Source organism: Serinus canaria, chromosome 4 (assembly GCF_022539315.1).
Source record: "Serinus canaria isolate serCan28SL12 chromosome 4, serCan2020, whole genome shotgun sequence".
NCBI classification, from domain to species: Eukaryota; Metazoa; Chordata; class Aves; order Passeriformes; family Fringillidae; genus Serinus; species Serinus canaria.
The window spans coordinates 27186980-27204329 of NC_066317.1; positions in this window are offsets into that span (position 1 = coordinate 27186980).

A 17350-nucleotide genomic window follows, 5' to 3' on the forward strand; every position below is an offset into this window, starting at 1 on the left:
CCATACTACTAAAACTGATGGATAAGAGGTGTCTGAGGAGTCACAATAAATGCATTGATACTATGCTCTAAGAGCTTTCAGGAGTTCATTGAACAAAGCTGAATTATAGAGACAGCTTCAACTCTATGCTGGCACTGTTTGAGGGGGAAGAGAGATACTGAAATCACAACATGGAAATTAAGATATTTGCACAAGTGTAATATTAGCAATTCTCTAGTTTGTTATGTGTAGCCCTGAAAAGATTAATTAAAGGGCAGCAACAGAAATAAGTCACAATGAATTGATCTGGAAGATAATTTTCTCCAGGATAGCTGCCTCTGAAGACTTGACACGAAGAACAGGACTAAAGAGGAAAGTTCCTAATTACCTTATCACAGGTCCTATGGCCCATCAGGTAGGAGAAGGGGATATCACCTCACTTCACCTGCTCTTACACAGTGACAGCAGAGAAATACAGAGAAGGCTCTCAGTCAGGGTGCAAGAAATATTGCACTGATTGTGAGGAGGATTATGACAAGACTTATGGCTAATAACAGTACCTAAACATTTCCAGTGCAGCATTTAATACTCTTAAGGTTTATATTATAAAGTAGGTTTGGCTAGAAATGTACAGATTTGCAGTTTTTGTCACCCTTCAGCCAAGAATGACACAAGAACAGACGAGAGACCCAATTGCAAGAGGAGAAAAAGAAACTTTATTACCAAGGATTCTCTTGTTTATATAGAACAATATGATACATTCTACTCAATTAGTTAATAAAAAACAGCTTTCTCACACACCGTCCTTGAGAAGAACAGGAAAACAAAGTGGAGAAACATCACTTGCAGATTGTTTTTATTAAAATGTTATCACATTCCTATAACTCCCTAAAATTCTCACAAGTTGCTGTGAGAAACAATTGCTGTTTCTCTCTCCCTGACCAGGCTGGCACCAACAGCCTTTGGCCCTGCACAAGTCACAGTAACAAAGCACCTATGGAGCTACTATGGAATTTGATCTCTGTGTGTGATCAATCTTAGAGCTTGCTTTACTCACCCACCCAAATGTTCCTCATCCTCATGAGTGTTACCCATCTTGAGTACCCTGCAGGCATCCCTGTCAGGGTGGGGAATACACCTGGAAGCTGCTGCAACCTTGGAAGGCCAGTTTGCACAGTTAGCCCAGCCTCCAGCAGCATTTTATACCCTTTGGAAGGGTGATGTGTACCAAAGTCAATTGCAATCCCCACAGCTTCCCCATCTCTGCAATGCATTTATTATTTATTCACGCTGCCCATCAGGGACAGGAAAGGGAGAAGAGGGCGTGAATATGGGTGTGTGGGACAGGATACAAGAGAAGACCTGGCCACCTTTCCTTGCCTGCAGTCACAACAGCTCAAGATGCCCGTGGCCTTCACCACTTCCAGGGCACAAATCTCCCCTCCCCACACCCAGTTCCTCAAAATTTCTACCAAAATTTAGAGCCCCAGGGAACTGCAAAACCCATTTGCTCCAACAAGTTGGGGTATTTCCTTCTTGTTTATGTCTGCTTTCTCAGGAGGAAAGGAGGCTATAGAGCAGGCAGCATGGGCACTGGAGAAATATAAAGGAACAGGATTGCCCTGAAAATTCTCATTTCAACTTGCTGTTGACCAGGACCCTCAGGTCCCTTTTCACAGTACTGCTCTCCATCATCTCATTTTCCCCAGCCTGTGCACACATCCAGAGTTGCCCCACCCCAGTGCAGAATCCAGCACTGGCTTTCGTTAAATTTAATTTATTTTTATGTATTATGGAGTGTCCCTGTAATGCACTTATGCAATTCTATGCAAACTGGGTTAAATTTCATCCCTAGCTGAGTCATAAAACCAGACACAATGGAGAAAGAAAAATACTTATGTACTCAGGGCCACCTTTGTTCAGAAAGGTCATTAATACAAGGTTGCTAAGCAAGTACTTACAGTTATGCCAGAGGATTCAAATAATCATTTTCTAGATTGAAATCCAATCAAAAAAGAAAAAAACAGCATTCTTGTCCTGAGATTCTAAGTATAGCAATACCCAGCAAAGATTAAAGTGTTCTACAAGGGAAAACTTTCTAGTGTAAATTTAGAGTACTTCCTCCAAATACAATTCACTGCTAAGATGTTCATTTTTGCACACTTGCCACAGGGCTGTTGCTAGCCCCTTTTGCACTGAGATCCTTGGGGTCCTAGCAACTCGGCTCAGGTAGCCCTGGCCTCAGTACTCCCTTGTTTTCAGTAAGGCCTCATCAGTCAGAGAGGCAGTGTTCCCAGATCCGTGGAAGCTTTGGAAGGGACTGTTCTGCACAGCCATCAAACATATTCTCTAGTCTTTGCACACACCTCAGAGGGACACATGGTTTGAAAGAATTGGGACAGTGATTCCAATGGTTTTCATCACTGTCCCAGAGCCTGGTGGGATGCCCCCAGAATCACTCTCACTAGTTTCACAGAGATGCAGCAAAAGAGAGGTTTCAGAGAAATAAAGGATTCATGTGAGCCTAAGTAGCAGAGAGAGCTTCATCTGATATTTCCCAGTGTAATGGTGAGGGGCTTATTTACCTTAGTTATTCAGAGCAGTAACCACTGGCAAACCACCCACAGCAGGTTTGCCGAGTATTTTGCTGCCAGAGAAATTTTCATCTCTTTGGTGATTCCAGACCAGCAAGCAGAAGATGTAAGAAGATAACTTTCATTACTACAATAGAATGCTTTTTCATAGCAGTTGTTACCCCATTTGGAAAATACTGCTTGATATCCTGTAATCCCTCTGTATCTGTCATTTCGGTTTATTAGTTTCTCAAGTATATTCAAAGCTGTAAATGGAGAAACTGAGCTGTCCGTGTTTCAAATTGAAGATGGGAGACAACTGACAAAATACCATGTAGCTGTTCCAGTTTAATAATCCCACATGCATCTCCTGTTCCTTTAGGAGCTTATTTTCCAAACTTGGTTATCATGCAGATGGTAAAATCTATTCTTTGAGGGTCAGGATTAAAGCCAATGGAAAGTACCATGTAATTCTTTGAGGAAAAATAGCTATTACTGCTACCTAGAAGGTAATATCTATTTCCAATACAAAACACTCCACATTTTATGACAGCTAACATTTTCCCAAACCTTCCTAAGCAGCTAAACTTTAAAAAATAATCTAATTCCAGACACTGCACAGAAGCAGCAAACAAGTTAAGGTCAATATAACCACAAATGCTTTCCATGCTATATAATCCAAATAAACAGATGCCCTTACATGAAGGGCATTACCTCTCTTTCAAATCCCAAGTGCCTCAGCACCCAAAGCAGGACTTGGACACCCAGTCTGCCAAAACTCAGAAGTGAATGAAGAATTTTTCCACATGCCAAAGCTTTCCCAGCACAAGAAACCAAACACCTTCTGCACCCAGCCTTCACAGGGAATCAGCGCAGGCGGAGTCACACCTGTGTCCTGTGAAGGGTCCTGGCACCCTTACTCTGGCCAGAGAAGAGGGCATGTTCCCCAGGGCTTGGTGGCATGATGCATCAATCAAGCAATGCAGCTGATCTAACAGCTGCACTACAAAAAAATGCAGACCCCCTCTGTGGCATCTCTCCAGCATGCCAGAGCATATGTAAAAACTGGCCAATGGTCTAAAACCAGAAAAATATTATCCCAGCATGTCTTAGAATAGGTTCATAATATTTATTACTTTGGAAATTAATAATTCATATAGATGGTGCACTTTTATTTTGACTGGGGAAAAAAAAGGCATTCATTTTAACCCTACCATTAAAATACACTTGCTAAATGCAGCAGCAGTGCTTTGTTGAGGACAAATGAATTTAAACATGAGGCTGACTCTATAAAACATCAGAATCACCCTTCCAAAGCAAAAAATGCTTTAAGGACATTTAAGTCTTTAAAAACAAAATTAGTCAGTGACTTAAAATGTCTTGTCTTAGTCACAAAAAAACGCAGTTCTCTGGCTCAGCTCTATTTCCACTATTTATATACCTGCAAAACAGGCAGAGGCCAAAGTTCCACTTTTTATTATTCCCCTCATCTACAGAACTGGCTAACACTCAGTTTTACCTGAAGGAATTCGCAGACTTAAGAACGCATGACCAGCTCGCCTGCTCATGGAAGCAAACTGTGATTATCAAAGGGAAATCCATGGGGCATTCACCATTAAAAACTGAATTACCAAGGCATTCTGCATTTCCTCTGATGAATTTTCTTTGAGGGAAGATTTAAGGGGTGCTCTGAACGCAGCAGCTCAATAAATACATGGCAGTGTCACAGCAAACCTTCCAAAGCACATCCTGACCCACACATTGGCACGGCACCACACCAAGGCAGACAGGTTGCACTTGCTAGCAAGGAACAGTACAGTGGAAGACAAGGTCCTAAAGTTCCTCAAAATCTGGGCCTTGGCCAATCTTATCCAGATAAAACAAACATGGCTTGGAGCAAAAGACAAGGGGACTCCTCGATGCAGAAAACCATCCGGCATATTTGCCTCCTACCCCGTCCCAAGAAGCTCAGATTGGACCACAGCCCAGTTCTTTGTCAGGTCTCAGCAGGGAGAGGTGGAAGCGTTAATGAGGGCTTTCCCTGACATTACAGCCACAACACTCATTTCTTCTGTCAGGGAAAGTTTAGAGTCTGCTGGGGTAGAGGTGGGGGGGATTGATGGGGTTTTTTTGTACAATACAGCTTTTACCCCAAAGTTAATGCACTCCTCACAGCCCTTTTTGGCTAGAAGGTATTGTGTTTTAAATCCACATTCCCTGTAGAGGGATACACACTATCAATATCTTTGAGCAACTCACCACTGCAGACAGCAGGGAATTCTGCTCAGAAAAGAAATCAATGGCAAAACCAAGCCCATGGTTGTTGGGACTGTTTTATATATATTGCTTTATAGCTTTTAAATGAATCCTGACATTGATCCTCAGAAAAAATAATGAAAAATTAAATGAAAAGGAGAAAAAGATGACAAAATACTGCAGCCAAAAGGCTGGTAAGGCCAAAGACAGTAACACATTGCGCTGCTGGAATATTAAATGTAGAATCCAGAAAGTATCATAAAATAACTTTGCTGGAAGCCCGGCAGGTGTTTGTGGGATCTGTTTGCATACTTTAATTATTTATTGTAGAAACAGTCTTAAAAAATAAAGTAGGGCTACCACTATCAGAAGTGAAGGACTACAGAAAGCTAGCCAAAGGGAAGACATTTGACATGTGAAATCCTTCAAGAACCTCTCCACTTCTACAAGGAAAGGGACCAGATTTCCTAAATCCTTCAAGTGCATGAACAATATCTTACCTATTCGGTGCAAAAAAACTAGCCAAGCACAGAAGCTTTGCCAACATGCCAGTCTCAGAAGCTACAAGAAGAAAATCCAATTTTACTGGCTAAGAAACCACCCCTACTTCTCCAAGCTTTAATGGAGTAGTGATTAATTGCACCAAAGTGGATCTGGCCCAGTCCTTTCAATGCAACACTATTGATTTACTCCTGCAGCACAAGTAGCCCACCAGATTTTGACATTGAAATATGATCTCCTTTAATGACGCCCTCCCTTAGTAATATCTTCCAGCTTCCTCTGTTATTCATTCTGGGATTTAGATTTAATTTGGATGCTGTTATGTTGCATATACTTTTATTGTGCTCTGTTTACAAAACGATTCTTGCAATTAATTACAGTAATGAGATCATGGCTAAAAGACTCGCAGAATGCTGATTAGATAATTAATGATTGGTTGTTTTTTGTAGCATTTTATTGAATATATACTCAAGGTTGGTCTCTCCCCTTTCCTTTTTTGGTCTTTCTTGCCTGAGTTCTAATAGGTAATTGAATAAATGATTAGTGGGAAAGTAGATTACATGAATCATATTTAACCCCTCGGCACTTAGACAGGAATCCAGAGTAATATAATGGGAGGAATATAAGAAATCAATTTCTTTGGTATTTTCATTGTAGTAATTACAGGCTGAAAATAGTTTTAAATCAGACATTAGTTCTAAATTGTCAAATAGGCTGGACCTGATGTAAGGAGTCTCTCTGTAGAAGCAAGTGATGTTAAAATAGTTGCCTGACAGCAAGAACTGAACTGATGATCCTGAAAAGGGGCTGGCCAGGACACAGTAGAACTTGACTACTCAAAACTAATGTGGCCAAATTTACAGTTAAATGGCTGACCATGGAAAAAACATTTTGTTTCTGGGCCTGGAATAGAAAGAAAAGATCAGGTCACCCTTCAGGTCACTCTCAGTAACCCCCTGTGAAACCTTCAGCCATGCCAAAAGGCCCATCGCTCTTTGGGGCCAAGACATACCACAGGCAAAAACACTACTGCCATGAACTGGATGATGAACTGGTGCAGTCAAATTCCAGACTGATCAAAATCACATATTCAAATGCTACTGACTCAATATGGTTTTCTTTCAAAAGATTAGATTTACTAAAGGCACAAAAGTGAGCACTTAGTCTGTGCATATATGATGATACAGTCTAAGATAACTCCCATCGACTTCAACCTCAACATGAGAGTCAAACACACTGACTTCCAGTAGGAATATCGAAAATGAGGAGCCTGTTTCTAGGCCAGCAAAGTAAAAGTACTCCCAGTTGTCTTCTCTTGATCAAGCCCCAGAGAGAGTCCTTTTCATATCTTGGTACACTTCGGACCTCATAGCAATAACCAGCCTGAATTTAGATAATTGGGCAAACTTCATTTGCAAAAAATTAGTCAAAGGAAAGGGGCTGGGCAGACTTAACTACTATCTTATTGAAAAAGCAGAGCACATTTTCCCAGTTATTTGGCTTGTTTCTTTTTTCAAGTCTCAAATTTTTAATTAGAAAGGGTTGTTTTCAGAGTTTTGTTAAAGTATTTAGGTCTTCTTGAACAGCTGAAAAGAATGAGCAAGGAAAGGTATCACAGCTTACTTTCAGCTTCTAATATTGCCAACCAGATGAAATACAGAATAAGTCATCATGAGAGACTAAGTTCCATTTATTTATGGGGACAAAGGTCTAAAACAAAAGTCATGTTGTCAGAGAAGGAATTGTGGTAGTTACCGAATATTCTGTAGAAAAAAGCCACCGAGCCATGATCAATCTCCATCTGTCCCACAATTACTTCCATGTGATTTTTAATGCCAATGAGCTCACATAGCATTCCCAGCAAAACACAAGACCAGACACAACATTCAAACTTGGTCCTGCAATTGCAGGGAGTTTCAACAAGCCCAAGTGCCAGGTCCTGCCCTTTGGCCACAACTATCCCAGGTATTGCTACAGGCTTGGGCAGAGTGGCTGGAAAGCTTCCCAGCAAAAAAGGACCTGGGATCAACAGCAGCTGATCATGAGCCAGCTGTGCCCAGGTGGCCAGGAAGGCCAATGACATCCTGGCCTGGATCAGCAGTAGTGTGGCCAGCAGGAGCAGGGCAGTGATTGTCCCTCTGTGCTCAGCACTGGTGAGGCTGCACCTCAAATCCTGTGTTCAGTTCTGGGTGTCTCACAACAAGAAGGACATTGAGGGGCCAGAACCTATCAAGAGAAGGGCAATGGAGCCCTGGAAGGGTCTGGATCATAAGTCTTAGGAAGAGCAGCTGAGAGACCTGGGGTTGTTTAGCCTGAAGAAAAGAAGAATCAGGGGGGACTTTCTCATTCTCTACAACTATCTGAAAGCAGCTTGTAACAAGGTGTGGTCAGCCTCTTCTCACCAGTAAGAAATGGTAGGACAAGAGGAAATGGTCTCAAGTTGCATGAGTGAACATTTAGATTGGATATTAGGGAAAATTTTTTCAAGGAAAGGGTGGTCAGGCATTGGAACAGGCTGCCATGGGAAGCAGTGAAACCACAATCTGTAGTCAGAAGAGTGTGGATGTGGCACTTAGGGACAAGGTTTAGTGGTGGACTCAGCAGTGCTAATATTAATGGTTGGACTCTACTTTAGAGGTCTTTTCCAACCTTAACAACTCTGTGATTATTCCACTACTGAATCAAACAACCCAGATCACAGTGTATGCCATGCCAACCTATTTTGAATACATTCTCACAGTGATTTAATGAACAGAAGTGAATTATCCTGTCTCCATGTACTATCAAAGTTTCAGGCCTCCATGGATAAATTCCTACAAGACAGACCTATTCACTCATGGACAAACAGATTAAGCTATCAAATGCCCAAGGCACAAAACTTTCTCATCATCCTCTTGAATTTCTTCAGCTGTCAGCTCAGTAGCTTTCCAATGAAACACAGATATCTTACAATTCATTTTTAGAAGAGAAATAAACTAGTAGGAGAAAAGTCAGCAAGATTTCTGTCCAGCCACCATCCAAAAAGAAACATTACCAAGTGGCTAGGAGAGCCATACATTTGAGGGAAATTACATATTGCACACAATTTTTTTCTACACAGCATGATTATAGATAATTAGCAAACATGATTGCTAAGAACACAGTTATAACACCCTGGATAGAGCTGAATTTTGCCAGAATCCAATTCAAATCAGGGGGTATGAGGGTCACAATCTGTTCTGTTTATATCATATGTTATAGATGCTTCCAATATGTTTAAGATGAGAAACAGGATCACTACTTATACAACACGAGGTTTTTCATGAGCTACAGTAGCTGGATATCTTGCAGTAACATCAAAGGCAAGCAACATTGCTTGCTTGGTGAGAATAGTTAACAACAAACATGCTCAGGATGCTTTTTGATAACCCACATACAGCACCTAACACCTGATGAGTCATTGCCTGACGATATTAAGGGAATAACATCTACCTTGTATGAGAAAAAGCATACAAAGGACTTGATTTGATTTTATATATAACTGTCCTGCAGTTACACAACAGTCTGTGGCAGGCTGCTGGCAGCTTGCCTGCACTCTAACCACATTTATCTTGTACTCCTGCAAAGTAGATTTTTTGCATACAAGACTTGAAGGCCTTCCACAGTTCCCAGCTAAGAGCTAGACCCTTGCACTCACCTTAACTCACCTTCTATGACCAAGGTCTGAATGAACTGTGCAGCAAGCCAGAAGTACATTTAAGAAGGTTTCTTTTTGAAGTTTCTGGATACTGCTTTTGTAGAACAACTGCTTGCAAACTGCCAGAGAAGCTACCGTAGAAGAAGACTCTGTGTCTGGCACTCCATTCACACAATGACACGCAAAGAAAGCCATTGCTCCAGCACGGGTCCTTTCCATGGGATGCAATCCTTCAAGAACAGGCTGCTCAGGCATGACTCTTCTGAGGGTCACCAGTCCTGGGACCAAACCAGCTCCAGTGTGGGGTATTGTCTCCACAGAGCCACAGGAGCCTCCTCTCTCCTGCCAAGGAGGCTGCTCCAGCATGGCCTTCCAATGGGGTAACAATCTCCTTTGGGCATCCACCTGCTCCACTGTGGACCTCCAGGGGCACAGCTGGCTCACCACTGTCTCCCCCATGGGCTACAGGGGAATCACAGCTCCAGCAGCCCAAGTGCCTCCTGCCCCTCCTTCTTCACTGACCTGTGTGTCTGCAGGGCTGCTCCTCTCACGTGTTCTCACTGCTCTCTCTGGCTGCATTTGCTCTTGCACAGCTATTTTCCCCATTCTTAACTCTGTTATCCCAGAGTGCTACAACCAGCACTGATGGGCTCGGCCTTGGAGAGCAGCAGTTCCATCTTGGAGCCAGCTGGCATTGTCTCTGTCAAACGTGGGGGAAGCTGATAGCCCCTTATCACAGAAGTCACCCCCGTAGCCCCCTCTACTACCCAACCCAAGCCACCTCCCACCTCTAAAAAAGCCCGCTGGCTAAACCAAAGGCCAGTCACTCGCTCAAATTATAAACCCAGGTCCTGCACTCTGGATGTCCCTGAACTGTCTACCACAGCACACATGATCCAGGCTTCCTGCTGTGAGTAAAGCTCAAAATAACTTTTAGCTCACCATATCTAAAATTCCAAACAGACAAAAAATAATTCAATTTAATTAAACCAGGAAGAAAATATTTCGGCTTTGGCTTAAGTCATGCATTTCACTACAAGCAGTTTAAGTCAGTCTTCATTTTGGAAAACCCCACAGGTGTTTAGGTCAACCACTGGCCAATTAGAGTAAGAGTGTCAGTCCAACAACTTGCCAAACTAATGTTTACATCAGGCAAACCTCCTAAGCCAAGGCTAACCTCTCCACTTCACCAAGAAGTATGTTAACTACTAGCACTGCAATTTCCCTCATGCTGGAGTATATGGTTTGGGGAAAACCCATGAGCATTCTCACCATCTGAGATGAAAGTTGCTGAATATTTTGCCCTGAAGCCAGACTGCAAAGTGCTATAGAAGCAAGAGAAAAATCAGAAACTTGACAGGAGAAAATACTTGCAGCTAGTTCTTTTAAAAAGAGCCCTGTACATCACAGATACCATGATAGCAACTTCTGTTCTTCTTAGTCATAAAACAGGGAAGCCAATACTCCCTAAATATTCATCCCACTTCCACAAAGCAGTTGAAAACACTGTCATACCTGGACATATACACCAACCACCATTACACTACTGCTTAACTACCTGCTCCCTCCCTAGCTGCAGTCACACCCCTTTGGTCCCTGGAAGGACAGTTAAACATAACATAAAAGCAGATGAAGTAGAGCCAAACAGTCATATTAAACTGAAGAGCAGGACTTCAGCTGAAAGATGCAGTTTCCTATCCATATATGACAGGTGGATGCACCAAGTTTGCTTGACAAATATCACCTGATGATTTTTTTAATTTACTAGACATCTGAGATGGAAATCCTACTCCTTTGCCCTTTTATACACACAGGTCTAATAGAAGATATTGACTTAGGTGGTCATTTACATCAGACCTCAGACTTCACATTCATAGGCTATGAGGTATTTCCATGGTCTGTGCCATGCCTGATGTGATGAGCTAATTCCCAAATCAGTGTTTCTTACTTTGATTAATAAAACATAAGGTAGACCTCATCAGCACACTACAGGAATTAAATGCTTATTTTTTAATTATTTGCATGTCGACACACCACATTTATTTCTAGCAGATAGAGCATTACTGTGAGGAAGAAAAAAAAACATTAACCCCTAGGACCAGTACAAAATTGTGAGACCATAAAAATCAACTGGCCATTACAGCTACATGCTAAAGGAACATTAATGAAAAAAAAATTATTGATTGAATAGAGTAGCTTCTATATAAGAGAATTTTTTCAGGTATTAATTACTAATTTACTGTGGAAACATTACCAACAAGGAAAGTAAAATTGTCAAAGGAAAACCCAGGCATGAGTTCAGTTTCTTGAAGGTAAACCTGTGAAGGGGTTGAGTTTTACAGCAGGAACAATCACTTCCACTGAAGTGAAACTTTCCTCAGATTCTGCGCATTACAGAGACAAAGGCATTAAAAATCACTTTTAAGATGTCCAATGTAGCTTCTGTATGTTACATTTTTAAATCCTTCAGGTAGATCCATGTTTGTCTTTTACAAGTTTCAGAGAAATTTCCCATTTGAGAGGCCTTAATTTCAATTCTAGACTCAACAGCTAAAGAGACAATAACTCTTCAGAAGTGCATGACAGTTGCGTTCTGTGCTCTTTGGTCTCATTTAACATGAGTATGTACAGCTAAGCAGAAAGAGTCCATCCTTCCTATCCTACAACCTGCATATAATCCTATTTACCACTGGTGAGACAAACAGATTCATAAACCCCGCATTTGGCGAAGAAAAAGTTCCCTGCTGGGGAATTATGAGCCCTATCCTTCCCACATACATATCACTCACCCTCCTCATCCAGGAGCATATAACTCATGGAGCAGTTTAAAACACTTAGCAATTATTGTTAGCACAGCACAATAATCCCTAAGTCCTTAGGGATCCTGGCAAGAAAGCACCTTATCACACACCCCACATAACGGGAGCGAGGAATCAACCACTAGAGACTTTGTCAAATGGCTCTACACACATCCAGATGGAGAACTTGCTACAAACAGATCAAAACCAGGATGAAATAAAGTGAAAGGGTTAAGTGTTATTGAACAGGTTTACAAAAATAGCACTAGTAGCAGAAGGAAAGCCATTCAGTTCTGTGCAACCATATCTGTGAGAAACCATTTCCAAAATTTTATTTAGGGAAGAGCATACATGAAGTCTTGGTGGCAGCCCCTGCTTTACACATAATAAACCCCAGGAAAGTGAAAGTTGATATACAGACCATCAAAGATTCAAACAATCCTTTCAGGCTCACAGTTATGAGCACATGCATCTTAAGACTCCTCAGTTCTGCCATAAAACACCAGCTCACAAACAGAGAGCATGAATGAAGTCCCTAGGTCATATCATAATATGAGAAACAGTCTGAATCAAATCTCTGGAACTTTACAAGAACAAAAATATATTTCAATTAAGCTAATCACATCAAGCATTATCAACAGACTACATTTCTTCTGCACTCACCAAGAACCAAGTCTCTTTCCTGTGATTTCTTGCAGAATTCTCCATTTTATGCACCTGAACCAGCACCAGTGCATCTCTAAAATTCTCCTCAGCATGAAGTTCTGCAGATGCTTAAGCAGAGAATTGATCAATATATTAGCAGCTCTGGATAGAAGCTCCCTGCATGGAGCAGGCAAAGCCTCCTGTACCTAGCAGGCAAAGCTTAACTAACAATTAGGGTAACAGTCAGACTGCCCAAGGAAGACACAAAGTTTACCTAATTTTCTGAAACAATTGCAGCAGCCACCCTCTCCCCCTCTACTGTCCCAGGAAACAAACCAAACAAACAAACAAACAAAAAAAGCCTGTTACTTGTTAGAAAAACACAGATCTAGGATAAAGAGAGCCTTAAGAAGAAAAAGGTATTGTCCTACTTAACAAGAATAAACTGAACAGTGAAAAAACATCTCTACTTACTAGAATATGAAAGAAATGTTTCTTCAGCTCTCAAAACTGAGAATCCTTATTGTCCACTTCATGTTTTAAACATGCTCTGGTATCAGAGCCCAGCTACGCAGGTGAGAAACCCCAGGCTACTCAGGAACAACAGCTGCTTATGGAGAAAGCCCAATTATTTTGTTGACAAAAAAAAGCCCAAAGGGCTTATTAACACCACTGCCACCAACTACAGACCTCTTGTAAAGGTCTCCCTACTGCCTAGAATCATAAAATAGATATAATCTACTATTTATTGCTTGGGTGCGTGCTGGAGGCTCTTGCTTATTCTTGCAAGAGAACAGTAGAGTAGAAGTTGATTTGTTGCCTTTTTTTTTTTAAATTTAATGTTGGAATAGGTTGCATTTGTTAGCTTTTTCATTGTATGGAAAGAAAGTGTTGCCTTAAATTCAAGTCTTTGAATTCTGTTGACAACAGGATCTCAGCACTTTGATTTTATTCCTTTCATTCAATTTCTCTTGTATTTCTCCATAAGGCAGAAGACTGAAGCTGTTGACTGTTTCTTGTGGAAAAGGCATTGCAGGCATATGGCTCACCCAGTACTGCAGCTTCATGGGTGCATCCCAAAGGTATGTCATGTTATTAACTGATATTAGCTTTTGATTATAGAGGAAAAGAAGCTACTTTTAATTATGGGCTGTATATAATATGTTTAATTCTTCTAGTGGTTTTACTTATCTTTTTTTAAAATTTCTTGCTTGTACCTCTAACAGGCTTACAGAAATCATTCATAGCTTATTTAACACTCATAAAGTGATTTTTTTTTTCCAGAGGACTGTTTGTTTAAAATGAAAGTAAAAGCTGTCAAAACTTGTTCTCAAACCTAATCTCTGAAATAGCTCAGTTACTTTAACATTTCCCTTTATAGCTCTAGTTTTCTAATTAAGAGTATTACAGAATGTATTAATTGAAGTTTTAATGAAGGCTGATATTTTCCAATGTAGGAAAATCAATGGACAGGAAAAAAAAAATGTTCTAAAACTTGGCCTTATCTGGCAGACTGTTATTTTCAAAAACATAATTTTAATAATTTTCTTGAGGGTCTTAATTTTATTTTAGTCTAGATTCTAGTCCTAATGGTATTTTAAATAACTCAGAAGAATTAATGATAATAAACTGGTGAAAAATTTTAGTACAATCTGAAGGGATCAGTCTGAGTATCTCCAAATCTACATGGATGAGATGCAGACAGCAATTTTGTACAAAAATCAGGACTTTTAAAAATTATATTTGTGATTGCAAGGAGTATTAGAGGAGGTTTAAGTTCAAGTAACAGCTTCTTGGTCTATAACACATTTGCAGCACACGTGTCACTAAATTTCAGGTTTGACCAGAGTCATTGATGACTGGATGATTTTTTGCCTGTTCTTTCATACCTCCTATGTATCCTCAGCATTCCTACTTGTAATTCCTTAAGTCTGACAACTTAGCATTGTCCTAGCATTGTGTTAGGCCAGGGGACCAAGCACCCTAAAGGCCTTCTAGGTCTAGGCTCCAGCTGGAGGCTGGAAAGCCCTATGCTACCTTGAGAAACCAAGGTCCTTCCTAGAACCTATCCTGTAAACCAGAGATTTGGCCCATCCAGGGGGAGTTCCTAGAGATATGACTCTATTCATTCAAGCCTCTCGTTGGGGCATCCTTGTTAGATATGCTAATTTGTAAGGGCTATAAATTGTACACGTGATTTATTGTGCGTGTGCATTGCGGTGCATCCCGCCTTGCTGAAATGCTGCACAAGGATCATTATTAAAATACTGTGGCAGAAACCCCTTATCCCTTAACCATATCTGGCTCTCAATTTTTAAGACCAGGAAAAGGCACACAAAAACTTTCAACAGCTAGTGATACACGTGCTTTTGTATTTACAGTGGTTCTGGTTCTTTGACATTTTAACACTAAATAAGACTGATTTTGAATGCAAAAGGAAGAAGGACTGAAACTGTTTGGCAGCTCATGGTTGACTCCCTTATACTTGAATGAGAATCACACTTCTGCTAGCCTAAAAATGGTGATGCTTTTCCACATTCTGTAACTTTAACCTGGTATGCCTGTGCAATGTGCCTTCCAGTTTGCTGGAAGCCCATCTTGCTCAGAGTGGTTGTAAACAGTGATGCTGGTATTTTTATTGGCTAATTTTACAAGCTGGCATCTGCTGTCAGCAGCTTCATGTAAACACACTCCTGCCACAGCATCTGTTCTGCTGCATGTTGGCCTTACCTTAGTGCTTGCATGGAGCTGGGGAGGGAGTGATAAAGCTCTCTTCTGAAAGGAGGTATGTGGTGGGAAACAGGGGCTGAATAAGACTTTCTCCTGGGACAGAGTTTCTAGAAACAGACTACTTGAGTCAAATCAAGGACACTGTTTTCTAAATGTCTTTGAAACCTTCACTCTGAGTCCAGCCCTGCTCAGCATGTGAGAAAGCACACACTTTCCTAATATAAGGCCAGGAAACATGATAGTTATCAGAACAGTGGATTTCTGTTCTGAATGAAAGATGAAGTTTTTTGTGAATAAAACTTGACTGAGATGACATGACTGAATTGCTAGCTGAATGCAATTGAACTAGGATTGATATTGTGGAACCCAGCTATAACCTAGTCGAGTGTGAGTGTCAGGAGAGAACAGATCACAGTGAAAGCAGGGACACTTGTGCAAGGAGCTGGATATATACATAAAGACAAACCTTTGTTCTCAGTGGAGACAGTAAAAGATAAACAAGACCTGCAGTTTGCCAAGAGATTCTCAAGCTATCTTGTTATAGCAATGTATATTCTAAGACCAAGACAAATCAGTAGCAATGCCACAGGAAGTCCAGCTTGCTTTGGTCTCAGGACAAAGAAGAGACCTTCTAGGTAAAAGCTGAAAAGTTGTATGCAATACAGTAAGTTATGACATAGTACCATGTTAAGTGACCTGGGCATCTTTTACTGTTTTTCTAGTGTAAACACAGTTCCTTTGAGTGTGTTGGACTTCTTTTTTTTTTTTTTTTTTTTTTTTGTGCTTGTCACCATTAGCTTTTTTTCCAGCAGAGCACTAAGGGATGATTCAGATAGAGGTGCTAGAGAAAGAAATAAGGGAATCAGCATTGAATTTTTTTTTTTTTTTTTTTTTTTTTTGAGGTGTTGAGGGCTTTTGGGTTTAGAAGTTCATGTAAGGTTTTGAGTCTGTCCTAGGGAAAAGGTCAGCTGCAGAATGGAGAGAGCTGTTTTGATGTATAAATGCAGCCTAGGAAGTATGAGTCTTTTCTCCTGTGTTCAACAGCACCCAAGTGAGATCTCATGGCTGGTACAGCTCTCCTGTTCCACTCAGTGTGTTCTCCTGCCTCCAGGGTTTCTGGAGTGGTAAAACCCAAATACTGAAAAAGCAGCTACTAACCCAAAAATAAACTAAGCCTGTTCCATTCTCCTGGAGGTGAGGGCATCCCTGCAGCAGCCTCTTCCCCATCTATGTGACACGATGTGAACGTGCTCCCACCTCCTGGACTGGGGGCTAGCTCAGACATAGAATGGGTATCCAAAGCAGAGGTGCCCAGCTCCTGGGGTGGGGGTTGTGCAAAGAGTTAATGGGATGGAGTTCGCTGTAAACAAAATGGGGGAGCCTGGTATGGAGGAAATTAATATGCAACACCCACCAGCAACACAGCAGAAGAGAACAGAGGTTTAGCTGCTGTTCTGTGCACAGAATTTTAGTATATACCCAGCCTTTGTGCAGATGCTTGTGCAGGCCAGGGGATAATGAATGGTGCAAATCCCTGTACTTCTGAGATGCTCCTATTTTCTGAATAATTGTAATTTGGTTAGGGGGACTTGACCAGAAAGGAAGGGCTGTGAATTTGATGCTTCCCTCAAAACACAGAAAAAGCTTATTTAGTACTGAAATGTTTGTTTGGGATAATTCTATTTGAATTGGTTCAGAAATATGAAACGTAAATGTTCAACTAGTTAGCTTAACAAGACAGAGAGGTACATTTGCATCTCCTCCTGACTGGACTCTTCTCTTTCCTGTAAATGCTTATTTAGCTTTCTATTCTGTGGACAGAGTAACATTTGTCACTTGAAATACAACAAGCTAAGTTGGCATACTTAAACACAACTTGTTTGTTAGTGTCAAAGAGTTTCTGAGCAGAAACAGCAAAAAGCCCCCAAAGATATAATGGGGTTTTTTTAATTTTTTTTTTTAATTTTCTAGTATGAATACAAAATGGAAGTAAATATACTGGTTCTTGATTTACCTTCTTTAAATACACTGATCCTGCAAAGGACAATGTGTGTCTGAGATGGGATTTGTTTTGAGATGGCTTTTGCTCAGTGAGTAGTTCTTGGATATGGATAAGGCATTGACCTCATCAAGGGTGAGCTCTCAGTAAATCTTTATGTAAGTGGCCTGATACTGTCTTCTGCTCTTTTCCC